This window comes from Macaca nemestrina, chromosome 8 (genome assembly GCF_043159975.1).
Source record: "Macaca nemestrina isolate mMacNem1 chromosome 8, mMacNem.hap1, whole genome shotgun sequence".
Lineage (NCBI taxonomy): Eukaryota > Metazoa > Chordata > Mammalia > Primates > Cercopithecidae > Macaca > Macaca nemestrina.
Window position 1 is genome coordinate 34794148 of NC_092132.1, and position 17574 is coordinate 34811721.

Consider the following 17574-nt stretch of genomic DNA (forward strand, 5'->3'; position numbering starts at 1 on the left):
TCCATATACGTTCAAGACAAGCCTGGCCAACATGGTGAAACCTGTCTCTACTAAAAATACAAAAATTAACCGGGCGTGGTGACAGACACCTCTAATCCCAGCTACTCGGGAGGCTGAGGCGGTAGAATCGATTGAACCTGGGAGGCGGAGGTTGCAGTGAGTCGAGATCATGCCATTGCACTCCAGCCTGGGGGACAAGAGTGAGACTTTGTCTCAAAAAAAAAAAAATCATATTTTCAAGTTTTATTTAAAAATCTCTTGAGATTAAATAATAAATTAATCTTGTGATAGTTGTCATAATTATGATCTTAAATATTCCCATTTATAACATCTTATATCTCTTATTTATTTCACTATTTTTACATATTTTTAAATACACTTTTAATATTCTCCCTAAAGATTTTGCCCTTCTTTGGTGAAACTAATTTTTTTTTCCCTTGTGGATGTTGTAATAAACTCTGCCTTTACAACAACTTTCAAAAATCTCTTTACTGCACTGACTATAAACTCCAGAATGATGTTGAATAGAACTGCTGATTTTGATGTTCTTAAATGTAACGTGTTTTTTATTCTAAGCGATCACCATGAATTATGTTTGCTACAGATTTTTGTAAATGTTCTATTTCCAGGAAAAAAAAAGTCTTTTATTTTCTCTTTTGTTTTCCAATTGGCAGAGGAATCAATTTCATGTAAGATTTGTCCCCTGTGCCTCTGTCTGAATATCTTGACCACTCAGGCAGCTTATCTAGAAGACAAACCACTGATTTTTCTGTGTATAGACTTTCTGTCATTGGAACATAAAAGCCAGAAAATGTTGTGATTAATTCGTGCATGTATTAAGTGAAAATTCTTCCCACCTAGGATTGTGCAGGTGGGTGGGCAAATACACCAACTAAATTTATGCCAGTATCCTGTGTATGGCTGTCTAATTACTTTGTTTCAGGAAGGGAAGTTCAAGAGCCTTCTGCTATAGGGAAGTATTTCAGCAAGCTGAAGTACAGAAATTGAGAAAGGAGAAGTGGCTCGTTATCAGCATGCTAAGCTTGTTGGAGACGCTTTCCCTGAGCAGATAAAACAATGGACTCAGCAGTTGCTATTCCTCAAACAGGATTTTGCTACTGGCTGTTAACCTCATTTCTTTTACACGAGAAAGATCTGAGATAACTGTCCATTTCTGTTTTGCAGTGTACAACAAGGGTGAAATTTTGAAGAGCCTTGCTCAGTATGCAATTAATCTTAGCTCAATTTACAGAAATCTTGGGGTAACACAGAACAGAATGGTCACTCTGCTGGAGTGAAGTGCCAAGAATTGCAAAATGAGGAACAATTTTTACCAAATAATTGAAGATTATAGTACACACTTTATTCTCTAGCTTACCAAGGGAGGTGTGGGTGTCTATTGGGGTATCAAGGTTGGAAAACAATGGAGCAGGGCAGGAAGGTACTTCCCAGAAATAAATTACCATCCTTAGAAGATCATAGGTTAAATACTAATGTCATCAACTGTAATCAGTTCAGACTGACCCAGACAGAAAATAATGTAGAAGTAGATTGAATAAAGGGCAGTATATTTAGCCATTTAGGCATTGAAAACACCTGTTTTTAACTCATTAGGGAGTAAGAAAGAAATAGAATAATCAGCAGTGAGTCACAGCTGGCAAGTGAGGAAGGTGATAGTCACCCATGGCTGGGGTCGAAATACTTTTCTAAATCTTGAGACAGAAATTATCTAGAATTAAATTAAAAACACGATTGGTGATGTCCCCAAGCAATAGGAAAGAGGACCACTGTCATAGGCAAGGAGAAACACATTCTCAGCACCCCACACAAGGATGACAAGGTTTGGAAAAATGTCTAGCTTTACTCATCTAGTTAAAACTAGAGAAAACATCAACTGTGAAAATCCAGGGTTGATTTCCATGTGCAATTTCTACTCTGGGGAAAGAAATCCTGAACCAAGACATACTACTAGCCTTCTTGGGGATGGAAGATTATCCTTTTGAGAGAAAATATTACTGGGAGCAGAGTGTTGAGGGATGATAACTTGATTAACCTTTATTATCTTTTTAGTAATTTATCAGCCACAATTGATTTATACTCATTGTAATCCTTTCCATTAAGTCACAATATTGAATTATGTCAGGGTTAGGCTTTTACAAATAAACTTGAACCGCCCCCCCAGAATAGTGACTAATCAGCTTTATTCACTTTAAAATGTCAGTTTGAAATTACATTATAATAATAATAAAATTAAAAGTTCACTCTGTCATCCAGGCTGGAGTGCAGTGGCGCGATCTCTACTCACTGCAACCTCTGCTGCCCAAGTTCAAGCGATTCTCCTGCCTTAACCTCCCAAATAGCTGGAATTACAGGCATGTGACACCATGTCCAGCTAATTTTTGTACTTTTTGTAGAGACGGGGTTTCATCATGTTAGCCAAGCTGTTCTTGAACTCCTGACCTCATGTGATCCACCTGCCTCAGCCTTCTAAAGTGCTGGGGTTACAGGCAAGAGCCACTGCACCCAGCCTTATTATTATTATTATTATTTAGTTTATATACGTTGAGCTATTTTGGTTTCAAAGATAAAGGAGTCGAAGGAATCAATACGTAAAGCTGAAGGAATCAAACACAATTTTATTAATTCATTCAGTCATTTTTCCATATATGCACTAACAGATTCTTTCATGAGAACCTCTTCTGTGCTAGGCTTTGGAAACACTGAGGATATAGCAATGAATACAATTAAATTTTTTAAAAAAGCTCCCTCTTGGAGCTGACATTCTAGTTATAGTGAAAGGGGGAAGCTTATCTGAGAAGGCAGCGTCATGCAGATACCTGAAGGAGGAGGGAATAAGCCATGGAACTCTCTGAAGGGAGACAATTGCAGAAAAGAAAAAGCAAAATCCATGAGACAGAAGCATACCAGGCATGTTTGTGGGATGGCAAGACCAGTGAAAGTAGATGGAAGGAAGCAAAGGGAAAGACTGGTAGGAAAGAGGTCAGAGGTGGAGAAAAACAACAGTGTTTTCAGACTTGGCCTTTATACTGAGTAAGGATAGAAAGACAGGGAAAGGATTTGAAAAAGGTTTCACTTGATAACACATGTATTATTAAATTGCCACACAAGCTTCTCTATTAAGAGTAGGCTATAGAAAATTGAGTGCAGAAGCAAGGAGAGTGAAATAGTAATCCAGCTTTGAACTTTCCTGATATGCTCAGAATTAGTAATAGTAGTATATGTATGATAGGAATCGATCGCCTAAAAGACTGATTTAAAATAATATGCCTTTAAAACAAATCTTATGAAATTTCATTAATATCTTACATTAAATGCATGTTTTCTTAGATTTTCAGACTGCTGTTTGCAATTTATCAGTCTATTTCTGCATCATTACTATAATGTGCCATAGTATTTAGTTGACTGTTATGATATATTTACTATCAGAAAGAGTCACTTCACTAACTTTTTCTTTTTTCTTTTTTTGTGATGGAGTTTTGCCCCTGTTGTCCAAGCTGGAGTTCAATGGCGCGAGCTTGGCCCACTGCAACCTCCGCCTCCTGGGTTTATGTGATTCTCCTGCTCAGCTTCCCGAGTAGTTGGGATTACAGCCGTGCCACCACGCTCGACTAACTTTTTGTATTTTTAGTAGAAATGGAGTTTCACCATGTTAGCCAGGCTGGTCGTGAACTCCTGACCTCAGGCGATCTGCCGACCTACACCTCCCAAAGTGCTGTGATTACAGGTGTGAGTCACCGCTCTGGACCACTAACTATTTTTCATAATTTGTCTTTTAAGATTAAAAAAATTTTCATAATTTGCTCTTTTAAGATTAAAAAAAGTAGTTGAATTTTGTCACGTGCCTTTTTTTGAATATTTTGTGGATTATACAAACGGAATTTCCACAAGCAAAACCATACTTAAGATTTTGGATTGAAATACACTTAACTATCAGTATTCTTCTATCTACTTTTTAATTTTACATGGTAGTATTTTGCTTATAATTTTAATGCCATCTATAAATGATGCAGTTAGAAACTTATATTCTTTGCTGTTATTCAAGTTTGATAAATATCATATGAATCCTAAGGTAAATTTGGAATTTTTATTTTTTCATCTTAATATTGGTTGGAGCAGGAGATTATCTAATTAATTTTATTTAGTAATTTATTTCTTCTACTTGGATTCTCTATAATTCCATTTTATCCTGATATTTAAATAACCAAATACATTATATTTAAGCAAATTAATTTTACTAATTTACTTTAAGTTATTAAAACAATTACTAATGCAATTATGTATAAATGAGCATGCCTTGGAGATATTATAGGTTTGGTTACAGACCACCCTAATAAAGCTAATATAGCAACAATCCAGTCACATGCATTTTTTGATTTTCCAGTAGAGTTAAAAGACTATATTGTAGTCTAATAAATGTATAAGAGCATTATGTCTAAAAAATGTGCATATCTCAATTAAAAAAATCCTTTATGGCTAAAAATTACTATGGTAATCTGAGTCTCTAACGAGTCATAATCATTTCGCTGGTGGAGGGTCTTTCCTTCATGTTAGTGACTGCTTATTTATCACGGTGGAGGCTGTCGAAGGTTGAAGCGGTTGTGGTAATTTCTTAAAGTAAGACAACAATGGAGTTTGCCTCATCCATTGACCCTTCCTTTCACAAAAGATTTCTTTGTAGCATGTGATGCTGTTTGATAGCATTTGACAAACAGTAGAATTTATTTCAAAATTAGAGTCAATCTTCTCAAACCCTGCTGTTGCTTTTTGAACTAAGTTAGTGTAATGTTCTAAATCTTTGATGTCATTTCAACAATGTTCACAGCGTCTTCACCAGGAGTAGAGTCTATCTCAAAGAAACACTTTCTTTGCTCATTCATAAGAAACAACTTCGCATCCATTTAAGCTTTATAATGACAGTGCAGCAACTCAGTCACATCTTTAGGCTCTACTTCTAATTCTAGTTTCCTTCCTATTTCCAGCACATCTGCAGTTACTTCCCCCACTAAAGTCTTGAACCCCTCAAAGTCATCCTGTTAATGTTGATATATTGACCTCCTCCCATGAATCACAGATATTCTTAATAGTATCTAGACCAGCAAATCCTTGCCAGAAGGTTTTCCACTTACTTTGCTCAGATCGGAGGAGTTACTATTTATGGCAGTGATTGCCTTATGAAAATTATTTCTTAAATATTAAGTCTTGAAACTTGAAATTGTTACTCGATGCATGGTCTGCAGAATAGATATTGTGCTAGCAGACTTGATAATAAGAATAGTTATTTCAAACATAGGCTTCAAATGTTTAGTAACCATGCTGTTAATAGATGTGCTGTCATCCAGGCTCTGTTGTTCCATTTATAGAGCACAGGCAGAGTAGATGTAGCATAATTCTTGAGGGCCCTAAGATTTTCAAAATGGCAAATGACCAGTGGCTTCAACTTGTTGTCACCAGCTGCATTAGTCCCTAACAAAAGAGTCAGCCTGTCTTTTGAAGCTTTGAAGACAGGCATTGACTCTTCACTATCTATGAAAGTCCTAGTGGCATCTTCTTCACATAGAAGACAATTGAAAATGTCTTGAAAATCTGTTGTTGAGTGTAGCCCCCTTCATCAATTATCTTAGCTAGATCTATTGGATAACTTGCTGCCACTTTTACATCTGCAACTGCTGCTTCATGTGGCACTTTTATGCTATGGAGACAACTTTGTTTTTTAAAGCTCATGAACTAACCTCTGCAAGCTTCAAACTTTTCTTCTGTATTTTCCTCATGTTTCTCAACCTTCATATAATTAAAGAAAGTTAGGTCTTTGCTCTAGATTAGGCTTTGATTTAAGGAATTTTGTGGCTGGTTTGATCATCTATCCAGATAACTAAAACTTTCTCCATATAAGTAATAAGGCTCATTCTCTTTCTTTATCATTCATGTGTTCACTGGAGTATCACCTTTAATTTCCTTCAGAACTTTTTCTTTGCATTCACAACTCTGTTTTCAGCATGTCTTCCTCACTAAACTCAATCATTTCTAGCTTTTGATCTAAAGTGAGAGATGTACAACTCTTCCTTGCACTTGAAGAGTTAGAGGTCACTGTAAGGTTATTAGTAGGCCTAATTTTAATATTGTTATGTCTCATGGAATAGGAAGGCCCAAGGAGAGACAGAGTGGTCAGCTGGTTGGTGGAGCAGTCAGAACACACACACTATTTATCAATTATTTTACCTTCTTATATGGTGTGGTTGCCTCAAGACAATTACAATAGTAACATCAAGATCACTAATCACAAGTTACCACAACAGATATAATTATAAGAAAAAAGTCTTAAAGATTGCAAGAGTTATCAAAATGTGACACAGTGACTCTAAGTGGACTCATGCTGGTGGAAAAATTGTGCTGATAGACTTACTCAACACGGGGTGCCACAAATCCTCAATTTATTTAAAAAATGCGGTATCTGTGAAGTGCAATAAAGTGAAATACAGTAAAATATGATATGGCTGTATATATGTGCACACATGCACACACACACACATACATGTATGTCTCGGGTCATTTTCTTTAGATTATGACACTCAGTGAAATTCTAAATGTTGTATTTTTAACATTTATTTGTAATTTACCCACAAAATAACTTTTAAATTTTAATTTCTCCTTTATTTATTCTCTTCTATACTTCAGAAACTAAAATTATCTCTGTTTGATTTTCATTCGTCAGCCATATGTATTTCTTTAAAATTACTTTTATCTTTGTCAACAAATTTCTTTCCATTCTCAGAAATTTTCATGTCAATAATTTGATTTTCAGATATGTCTACTCTAAAACTCGGTGTGTCTATTTAATTGTTCATTTATCATTTCTATTATTATTAATACTCTAATGAAGTAATGAATTTATTTGCTTATACACGTAATTGTGTATACTGTTTTTTCATGACATAATCCTAGCTTGTGTTTTTACCTTTGTAAAACTTCATCAAGTTTTGATGAAATATGAATCAAATTTCTTGATGTATGAATCATTTGCTGGAGAAAATGTCTTCTATTTCCTTAGGTATGCTTGCTTCCTGAATGTTTCTTTATTTTTTTTTTGTTGTTGTTGTTATAATTTTTACACAATATAATCCTCTTATTCATCTTTTAACTTTCTTATGATATCTCTACCTTCTCTTAATCTAAATATATTATACCTAATTTTTTATGAAATCCCTGCCTACTATGCCAGAACTCAGTTTTTCTTTCACTTTAATGATATGGTTTGGTGGGGTGATATTGATTGTTTGGATCTTATTTACTGTTCTTCCTGTTTAGTTGCTCAAATCCTATGCCAGAAAATATGCCCATCATTCCCCTATTAACGCTTAATAACAATATTAATATTGAACACTGAAAATAGGTGAAGCTAGACACAATTGTTATATTCACTTTTATTATCACTCCCAGTGGGTATTCTAGATGCAAAGAACCACTGCAAAGTCTACAACACATGATTCACTGAGGAGGAGGCTTTTCTTATATCTTCTTCCCTGGAAGCAAGCTAAGCATTGAGCCCTTGTTCACCCACACACCCTAGAGAGAGTATAAGTTCATAAGAATCAAAAGATTTCTTTGGATAAAACACAAGAAATTTGATGTTTTCTGCTTAATATACTTACAATTTTATGATTTCATATATTCTTCCCCTTCTACTTTAATGTCTTCCTTACCCTACTATACCAGTAATTTGCAATGTCAAAGAAGAGGGGCCAATATCAGGAGACATCTGTAATTGTTCCATCTGAAAGGAACATGCTATTGACCTCTGATGGGTTGAAGTCACTGACACTGCTAAACATCCTGTAATAAACAGGACAGCCCCCCACAACAAAGAATTATCTGCTTCAAAATATTAATAGTGCTGAGGTTCAGAAAATGTTTTAGATCAGCCTGTTTCTTTTGCTCTAAGTTTCCACTTGATCTTCTTTGTCTTGTATTTTATATACTCCTTGGTTGCTGTCTACCAGAAATTTTGTTATCAAATATTATGCCTAACATTATTCTTTTCTTGGTAATGGCTGGCAACTCTTGTCTTGAAGAACTCTTACTAATGTCAATAGTCACTTTTCCAATATAAGGAAGTAAGTGCAAAGAATATTTGAGATGTAAAATAGATTAACAGAATTATTTTAAGGCATTTTTATAATTCATATTCATTATAAGTTTTCATGGAAAACTAAAAGGATCACACAATGTAATTATCTATTTAACTAGCTAGGAACAATATTTATAGTTAACCCTAAGAATATTTAAGGCCAGTAGTAATTTACATTTTCTACTTTTATTATCGCTCCCATGTATATTCCAGATGCAAGAGGTAAAATGAAAGGACAAAGCACGTATGTATTTAGCATTATTTATGAACTATTAATTTACTGGAAGTGTAAGGATATATAAACCTTACTACCCCCATCTCCAAGATTTCACAATAAACTGGGGAAAATATCAACATGTATAATCTATTCAAAAGGAATATCATATAGATTATATTTAAGGCCATGAGGCTAGATAAAACCTAGGAAAAAAATTAGAGGCTAAAAACCTGTATAGGCTAAAGGACAGAGCTTTGGACTCTCCAACACTTAGAGGTTGGTAAAATGAGAAACATAAACTCTAAACTATAAAAAAAAATTAAAAACTATTTAAACAAGTAAAAAATGTAGGAGAAAATCTAGAGGGGAATGATATCCTAGAAGCTAAATGAATAGCTTGTTTCAAGAAGAGAGAAAACAAGTACTTCAAATATGGCTGACACATCAAACAAGACAAGACTAAGAGATGACCATTCAATGTAACAAAGCATAGGTCTTTTGTGATTTTGTTGAAAACAATTTTAGAGGATGGTGGTCATTAAACCCTGATTATAGTGGATTCAAGACAGAATGGGGAAGGACAGGAATTTGGAGACTATGAGTTTAGAAACTATTTCAGGATGAATGTTTCTAAAAAGAAGGCAAGAAGTGGGTCATTGCTGAAAGGGTACTGAGAACAACAAAGCTTTTTGTTTGTAAGATTGCTTAAATAAAATGCTTACAAACAAACAAAAAGCTTACAAATAAAACTTTTTGTTTGTAAGATTGCTTAAATAAAATGAGAGAAATAATGATCATATACTTTGTGAAATGATCCAATATAGAAGGAATGTTTGATGATGCAACCAAAAGATTGGATAATTGCTAACACTCTCTTCTTTAGTTAGGTATGACTAGGCAACCAGATCTAGTACTCATCTGTAGGGACCGGCTTATCTAGGATTGGGGAAGCCCTATGCGCATACAGGGAAACCAAGTGTATCGTATGATCTTGATTGACATTGAGACCAGTCAGTTGGGTTGTGAGGTTTTCTCCACCAAGTTAGTTGTGCCAGTAAAGGTATACAGAAGGCAGAAAATTGAATATAACAATGATTTTTAATTTGCCTACTGACTTTAAAGAAAAAAGCAAAAGCAAGAGAGCAGCAAAGAAATTGAGAGTTGTTCCAAAAAAAAAAAAAGTGATTAAGAATGATTATAATGTTAATGATAGCATACTGCAGAGAATGCTAGGCAAAATGAACTTAATTTTAAGTTTCAGAAGAGACATCCTTAGCAAGAGACAGACTCTAACTTCATCTTTCATTATGGACAGTTGAAGAATAAAAGCCAGATATTTAAGAAGGCATTTAAAGAGGTAGGTCAGGACAAAACAAGATTTGGAAAATAGAGACCAGACAAATCAAAAAACAAAAATATGAGGGTCTAGAGGTTTACTTTTTTTATAATACCTGTGGCAAGTTTGGAGTATCAAGAAAACCAAGCAAATCCAAACGTCTGTAAAATTGAAAAAATAAAGATTTAACAATGTGCTATGGGAGCAAAAGGCAAAATAAAATTACTTGTGGAGTGGAAGAATAATGGGGAAAAGTAGCTTGAGTTATATCTTAAAGAAAGTATAGAATGATAGCAACAGGCAAATAAAACATTCATTCTCTCTCTCTCTCTCTCTCTGTCTCCTCTTTCTCTTTTATTATCTGCCAAGCTAAACAGTTGGAGTACAAATTCAAAGATTTTATTGGCAAAGAAAATAACGTAAATATAGAATTACTACCATAAATTAAAATATTCACTTTTGATATCCTACATTTACTTTCCATCATTGTCAGGTGAAAAACAAACTATAATAAATACATATTTCATGTTAAGAATATGCAATTTGACTTATAATTATTAAATGTACTCATTCTATCAGAATAGCTTGATTATGCCTTAAAAACAAACTCAACAATTTCAGTGGCTTAAAACAAACACATTTGTTTTTTCCTCAAGCAATGTCCACTGCAAGTCTAAGCAACTTTCCATGGGCAGCTGGGGGTTGTGTTTCCACATCAACAGTACTTCTGCTTTTATCACAGGAGAAGGAGAGCAGACTGGAGAACTGGATGCCAACTAAATGCTTCCAAATGTAAGTGATACACATTTCTGATTATATCATTACCCACTGGAGGTCAAATGCTTATGTTTAACTTCAAGAAGGTGAGGAAATACAAATATCTTGGGTTCTTTTAAACACAAGAAAACAGGATATTGGTGACTTGTAGATATGCCTGACTAAACATATGTTATGATGTTTCTTTTATTTCTGTCTTTTTATTATGATGGAGATTTATAATAATTCTCTAAATGTCTCAGCAAATTTATTTTGTCTAAATTAATGGCAATATAGTTCAAACATAGGATCTATGTTTGTTTCTTGAATCTATTGTTAACTTTCTTGATAGAACAAAATACACAAGTCAGATATATCTGCACCCCTGTGTTCATGGCAGCACTATTCACAATATCCATGTTATGAATTCAACCTAAATGTTCATCAAGAAATGAAGGAAAAAAAAAAACTCATATATATACACAATGGAATACTATTCAGCCTTAAAAAGAAATTCTGTCATTTGAAAAAATATTGATAAGTGAAATAAGACAAACACTGTATGTTTTGGCTTGCCTGTGGCATCTAAAGCTCATGAAAGCAGAGAGTAGAAAGGTGGTTACCAGAGGTTAGGAAGATAGGGATAATGGGAAGATGATAGCTGAAGGGTGAAAATTCTTAGGAGAAATGTTTGATATTTTTTTTCTTTTCTTTTGAGATCAATCCCACACCTTGGTGAATATACCTAATAACTGAGTGTTGAACATTTACATTTCACTGAGAATAAATTTCAAAAATTTGTATCACAAAATTATTAAACATTTGAGGTGAGGCATACGTCATTTATCTTGATTTAATGATTTCACAGTGTATAAAACAATTATAATACTGTTTTTAAATCTATAATTTGTCAATAAAAGTCATACTAACCAAGAAGATACATTTCAAAAATAGTTTAAAATGTGTGAGTTAACTTATTTGAATTCCACATATTCATGTTCTTCAGAAAACTAATCATAATGCATTCTTTTTTTTTTTTTTTTTTTTTTTTTTTTTTTTTGAGACGGAGTCTCGCTCTGCCGCCCAGGCTGGAGTGCAGTGGCGCGATCTCAGCGCACTGCAAGCTCCGCCTCCCGGGTTCACGCCATTCTCCTGCCTCAGCCTCCGGAGTAGCTGGGACTACAGGCGCCCACCACCTCGCCCGGCTAGTTTTTTATATTTATTAGTAGAGACGGGGTTTCACTGTGTTAGCCAGGATGGTCTCGATCTCCTGACCTCGTGATCCGCCCGTCTCGGCCTCCCAAAGTGCTGGGATTACAGGCTTGAGCCACCGCGCCCGGCCATGCATTCTTAATTTACCAAAAACTAAATACATATTTTGTGATTTGATGATATGATTTTCAATGTAGCAACAAAAACAATTTACATTCCACAGTGAGTGTAAATCCACAGTGAATGTAAATTCACTGTGGAATGTAAGAATTTGGAAACATTTATTTTTTTCTTTTAAGAGCTTTCTGCTCTCAATCTTTCTCAGCTATTATTAGTCTTTTATTGTCAAATTTGTTTAAAAAGTGACAGAAGCACTTTGGGAGGCCCAGGCGGATGGATCACAAGGTCAGGAGATCGAGACCATCCTGGCTAACACGGTGAAACCCGTCTCTACTAAAAATACAAAAAGTTAGCCAGGCAGTGTCGCGGGCACTTGTAGTCTCAGCTGCCGGTGAGGCTGAGGCAGGAGAAACACTTGAACCTGGGAGGCAGAGGCTGTAGTGAGCCAAGATCGCGCCACTGTACTCCAGCCTGGGCAACAGAGAGAGACTCCGCCTCAAACAAACAAACAAACAAACAAACAAACAAACACACACACAGAAGTGACAGAGGCATGAGGTAAGAAGGAGCTATGGAATGCAATTATGCTTCTAGTTTTCCTCAGTGTTTCTGAATGGGCTGATTTAAAAAAAAAAAAAAACAGCAACAACAAAAAGACATTTTCTTTGTTACAATAAGCACTAAGAAATGGTAAATTGTATTTTTTCACAGAAGTGCTTTAGTGTACATGTCGTTGGAATAAATCTGTGCAGATTAACTGAAACTTAAGAAGGATTTAAAATGTCCCTTTGTTGTCTAGCACAGTACCCGTGGGTGCTCCATAAGTAGTAGTTGATGATGATGGCACAGAGAGATTGAACATGGGTATTTAATAGCCTTTCATAGTGAAAGTGGATATGACTTTTAAAAATACTCATGTTAGCAACACTGAAAGTGTATGTATCCTCTTTATATTGTGAATAGCAAAGCTAGAAATCAGACTGTGTCTACATAAGACTAATCATCCAGATATGAAGTGAAAGATGCCATCTTTTCTCCTGCCGTTTAAAGGAATCAGATATTCTAAATGCATTTAGGGGAAACTATACCATGCTGAGATAATTATCCATGTGTTTGCAACTCCTGTCTCTTACAGCTATCAGATTTTTAGTTGTTTGTTTTAGGATTCCATGCAATAAAGTAACAAAACTGCTATTAGTTCATGAGTGTTGGGTTTCACTTTTTTAGAATAAAGTTGACATTAAAAAAAAACAAGATCAAAGAAGATAAAAATGCACATAAGTGATGATGAATACTGTTCAATATATAGTTTTTGTTTCATTTCTGCATAAAATTCTTTACAGCTCTGGATATTGTAGAACTACCAAGGTTTACATGTTTATATGAAAGGAAAAATGGATTGTGTTTAGATGAGCAAAACATTGTAAAATGATCTGTGCAGGTGAGATTGGTTTTGGAAGCTGGTAGAAGAGACAATATACATTTCGCTGAGTGGTATATTAGCAGTCATTTTTTTCTTGACACATACTTAATTATAAAACTTATAATAAATGGAATACCTGAAAAAGAAGGGAAATATTCTTCTGATCATTAACTTTAATCATAATATTTGACATAAGAAATCACTAAAATTTTTAGTCACTGAATATAAGAATGGTAAATTTTGCTAAATCTGGTTCACAACCTGTAATATTAAATTAATAGCACTAAATAATCATATCTAATAGATAAATTTACAATGTTTACTTCAAAATCTCCTGAGCTCAATGTTGGGCATTCGAAAGGTATTATTGTGAGGTTCTTTAATAGTTCACGTGATCGATAATTATAAATTAAATTATGTTTTCCAGTCTCAATAGAGCGATTTTCCAAATGCTGGAGCAGGGTTGAGATGCTTTGTACAAAAATTCTGGCATCTTTCTGATCTGCCTCTGAAAAGAAGATAGTTGACCCTCTCTCTTTGTTTGTAGCTCACTGTTTTCACTAATGTTCACTTTCAGCTTTTATGAAGAGCTGACTAAGAACATGTATTGAAACATGTCCATGTTGTAAAATGTCTCAGGTAGCTGTGTACCGCTCTGGGTGAACATTTGTTAGAGAAGCTGCTCTTTAAAAATTGTCAACTTGGAGTCAGCAAGTTTGTTTTCAGAAGAATCTTTGACAGGCAGCTTTCAGAACCTTCTAAACTGGACAAATAAATAAATAAGTGAAATAAAAATAAAAATTGAACTTTAGTGTCTAGACAGAAGTTACCACATCAGAGATACATTGGATTGCAGAGCTCAGAAGAGTTAAGAAAAATTTCAGAGTGAACAAGTATCTTCCTGAGAGGAAAGGGATTTACATGTTGAACATTTTAAACAGATTAAGAAACATACCAAAGGCCACCCAGGGAAAATTCACAGTGATTAAAACCTAATATTTACATGGCATTTCTATGTATAAGGCACTGTTCTAAATTCTTTCATAATAAACTAGTTTAATACTCCCATTGACACTATGAGGACTCTTAATATCCTAATTTTAGAGCTGAAGAAACTAAGCCAAACTAAACTAATCTCTCTAAGATTATGTAACTTCCACCAAATCACACAGCTATCAAGATAAAGACTCATCAGCATCAGCGGTTTTGCCCCCAGGGTTTTAGCTCTTAACCATTATATCACAGTTGAAATCTGAACTGATAACCTGGTCTCCACTTTAGGATCTAGATGGCTGTGGATATTATCTGGATATCTGTTTCTAGAATACTAGCATGTGAGTGCAGCTGGAAGTAATTCACTCTCTCCAACTCCCACAGCCCCACCTACTCATCCTGAAAGAGTGTACTTTAGAATAAATTTTATGTCATATTAAGTGTACAGTTGAAACATGAAAGACCCATCTGGGAGATATATCAGACAGAGAATATAAGTAGCCTTGGGAGATAATATTTTAACAAGGATAGTATCTATGGCTGTAAAAACAATAACAACAAAAAGAGTGTTAGTGGCTGGCAAATATATTATGGTTTTCTTCTATCAGAGATTCAGGAGCAGGACTTTGAAGTGAGTAAGCATCAGTATTCATAGACTATTTGGGGAAAAGAGAACTTCCGAAAAGAGATGAGTACTTATTTTAATTTAAAAATAATTCCATAAATCCAACTTTCTGTGGAATCAACACATTTTGATAAATATTTCAACAATTTAGTAATTATGTCATCTATTCCTTTCTTGGAAAATAGATGAAACTGTTTTTTTCCCCTAATGTGTTTGAGTTTTCTTTTTCTTTTCTTTTTTTAATTAATAATGGATTCAGGGGGTACATGTGCATGTTTGTCACATGGGTGTATTGCATAATGCTGGTATTTGAGTTTCTAGTGAATCCATAAGCCAAATAGTGGACATAGAATACAATAGGTAGTTTTTTCAACCCTTGCCTTTCTTCTTCTCTTCCCCATTTAGGGGTACCCAGTATCTATTGTTTCCATCTTTATGCTCATGTATACCCATTTTTTAACTCACAAGTGAGAACCTGCAGTATTTGACTTAGTGTTTCTGCATTAATTTGCTTAAAATTATGTTTTCCAGCTGCACCCATGTTGCTGTGAAGGATATGTTTAGGATATTCCATTATTTTATGGCCGTGTAGCATTCCATAACATGGCTGTGGCACATGGTGTGTATGTACCACATTTTAAAAACTGTTGACACACTCTCAGGGTTTGAATGGATACAAGAACCTTACAGGTTCCATTTGAATTTTAGAATAGTTTTTGTTCTCATTATCCGAAAAGATGAGATTGCTAATTTGATAGGTATTGGATTGAATCTGTAGATTGCTTTGGGAAGTATGGTAATTTAACAATATTGATTCTTCTGATTCATGATCATAGAATATTTTTTCATTTGTTTGTGTCATCTATGATTTCTTTCAGCAGTGTTTTGTACATATTCTTGTAGAGATCCTTCACCTCCTTAGTTGAATGCATTCCTAGGTATTTTATTTTTTGTGTGGATAGTGTCAGTGTTATTGAATTCTTCATTTGGTTATCAGCTTGAATATTGTAGATGTATATAAATGTTACTGACTTTGTATATTGATATTGCATCCTGAAGTTTTATTGGATTCATTTATCAGATGTAGGTGTCTCTTAATTCTTAGGAGTTTTTCGGTAGAGGATTATGTCATCAGAGGACAGAGGTAGTTTTACTTCCTCTTTTCTAATTTGAAAGTCTTTTCTTTTTTTTTTTTTTTGCCTATTTGCTCTGGCAAGGATTTCTAGTACTATGTTGCATGGGAGTGGTGAGAGTCAACATCTTTGTCTTGTTCCAGTTCTTAAGGGAAATGCTTTCAACTTTTGCCTCTTCAGTATGACGGCTGTATATTTGTCATAAATGGCTTATTATTTTGAGTTCCTTTGATGCCTAGTTTGGTGAGTTTTTTTGTTTTTTTTAATCATGAAGGGATGTTAGATTTTATCAAATGCTTCTTTGCATCTATTGAAATGATCACATGGTTTTTGTTTTGAATTCTATTCATGTGGTAAATCACATTTATTGATTTGCATATTTTGAAGCATCATTACATTCCAGAAACACTCGCATAAATGAGATGAAAAGATAAATTATCTTTTTCTTTTTTCTTTTTTTCTTTTCAGACTGGTTCTTGCTCTCTCACCCAGTCTAGAGTGCAGTGGCACAATCACAACTCAGTTTGGTCACAACCTCCTGGGCCCAACTGATACTCCCACTTTAGCCTTCTGAGTAGCTGAGACTAAAGGAATGTGCCACCATGATTGGCTATATATATGTAGCCAGAGTTGATTTGTTGTATTTTGTTGAGGATTTTTGCATCTGTGCTCATCAGAGATACTGGCCTGTAGTTTCCTTTTTTTGCTGTGTTCTTACCAGAGTTTGGTATCGGGTTAATACTTGTTTCATAGAATGAGTTAAACAGGAATCCCTCCTTTTAAATTTTTTGGAACAGTTTTAGTAAGATTGGCACCAAGTCTGTTTTTTATTTTTTTTTAAACACCTGTTAGAATTCAACTTATTTTTTGTTACTGTTCCAGTTTCATAATTCATGATTCATAATTGGGCTGTTGAGGATTTCAACTTTTTTTCTGCTTCAGTCTTGGAAAGCTGTGTGTTTTCAGTAATTTATCAATTTATTCTAGATTTTCTAGTGTGCACAAATAGAGATGTTCATAATAGCCTCTGAGGATATTTTTTATCAATTGTAATGTTACCGTTGTCATTTTTGATCTGCTTTTTGAATATTCTTTCTTTTATTCTCTATTAATTTAGCTTGTGATCTATTTATTTTGTTTATCCTAGAAAAGAACCAACTTTTTGTTTCACTGATCCTTTGCATGGTTTTGGGGGATCTATTTCATTTAGTTCTGCTCTCATATTTGTTATTTATTTTCTTTTGTTAGCTTTGAGTTTGGCTTGTTCTTGATTTTCTAATTTCTTTAAGTGAAACATTAGATTGTGAAATCTTGCCATTATTTTGATGTAGGCATTTAGTACTATAAGCTTTCCTCTTACTGTATCCCATGGGATGTGGTATGTTGTATCTGTTGTATCTCTATTTTCATTTGTTTTAAAAACTATTTGATTCCTACCTCAGTTTAATTATTTACCCAAAAGTCACACAGGAGCAAATTGTTTAGTTTCTATATACTTGTGTAGTTTGGAGAGTTCCTCTTGGCATTGATTTCTAGTTTCATTCCACTGTGGTCTGAGAATATATGCTTGATATGGATTTGATTTTTAAAAATTTATTGAGACTTGCTTTATGACC

At 34.4% G+C, this 17574-nt stretch overlaps 2 long non-coding RNA genes across 6 annotated transcripts in view; one reads left to right on the plus strand and one right to left on the minus strand.

Moving 5' to 3' along the window:
• Nucleotides 1–17574, minus strand: part of LOC139355781 (uncharacterized) — a 58883-nt gene that overhangs the window by 13838 nt on the left and 27471 nt on the right. The gene's annotated exons all lie outside the window — the stretch shown is intronic.
• Nucleotides 10414–17574, plus strand: part of LOC139355780 (uncharacterized) — a 98353-nt gene continuing 91192 nt past the window's right edge. For all 4 annotated transcript variants that reach the window (XR_011606823.1, XR_011606824.1, XR_011606825.1 and 1 more), the window contains exon 1: nucleotides 10414–10488. This is a non-coding gene — a long non-coding RNA (uncharacterized lncRNA). The remainder of the gene's footprint in view (nucleotides 10489–17574) is intronic.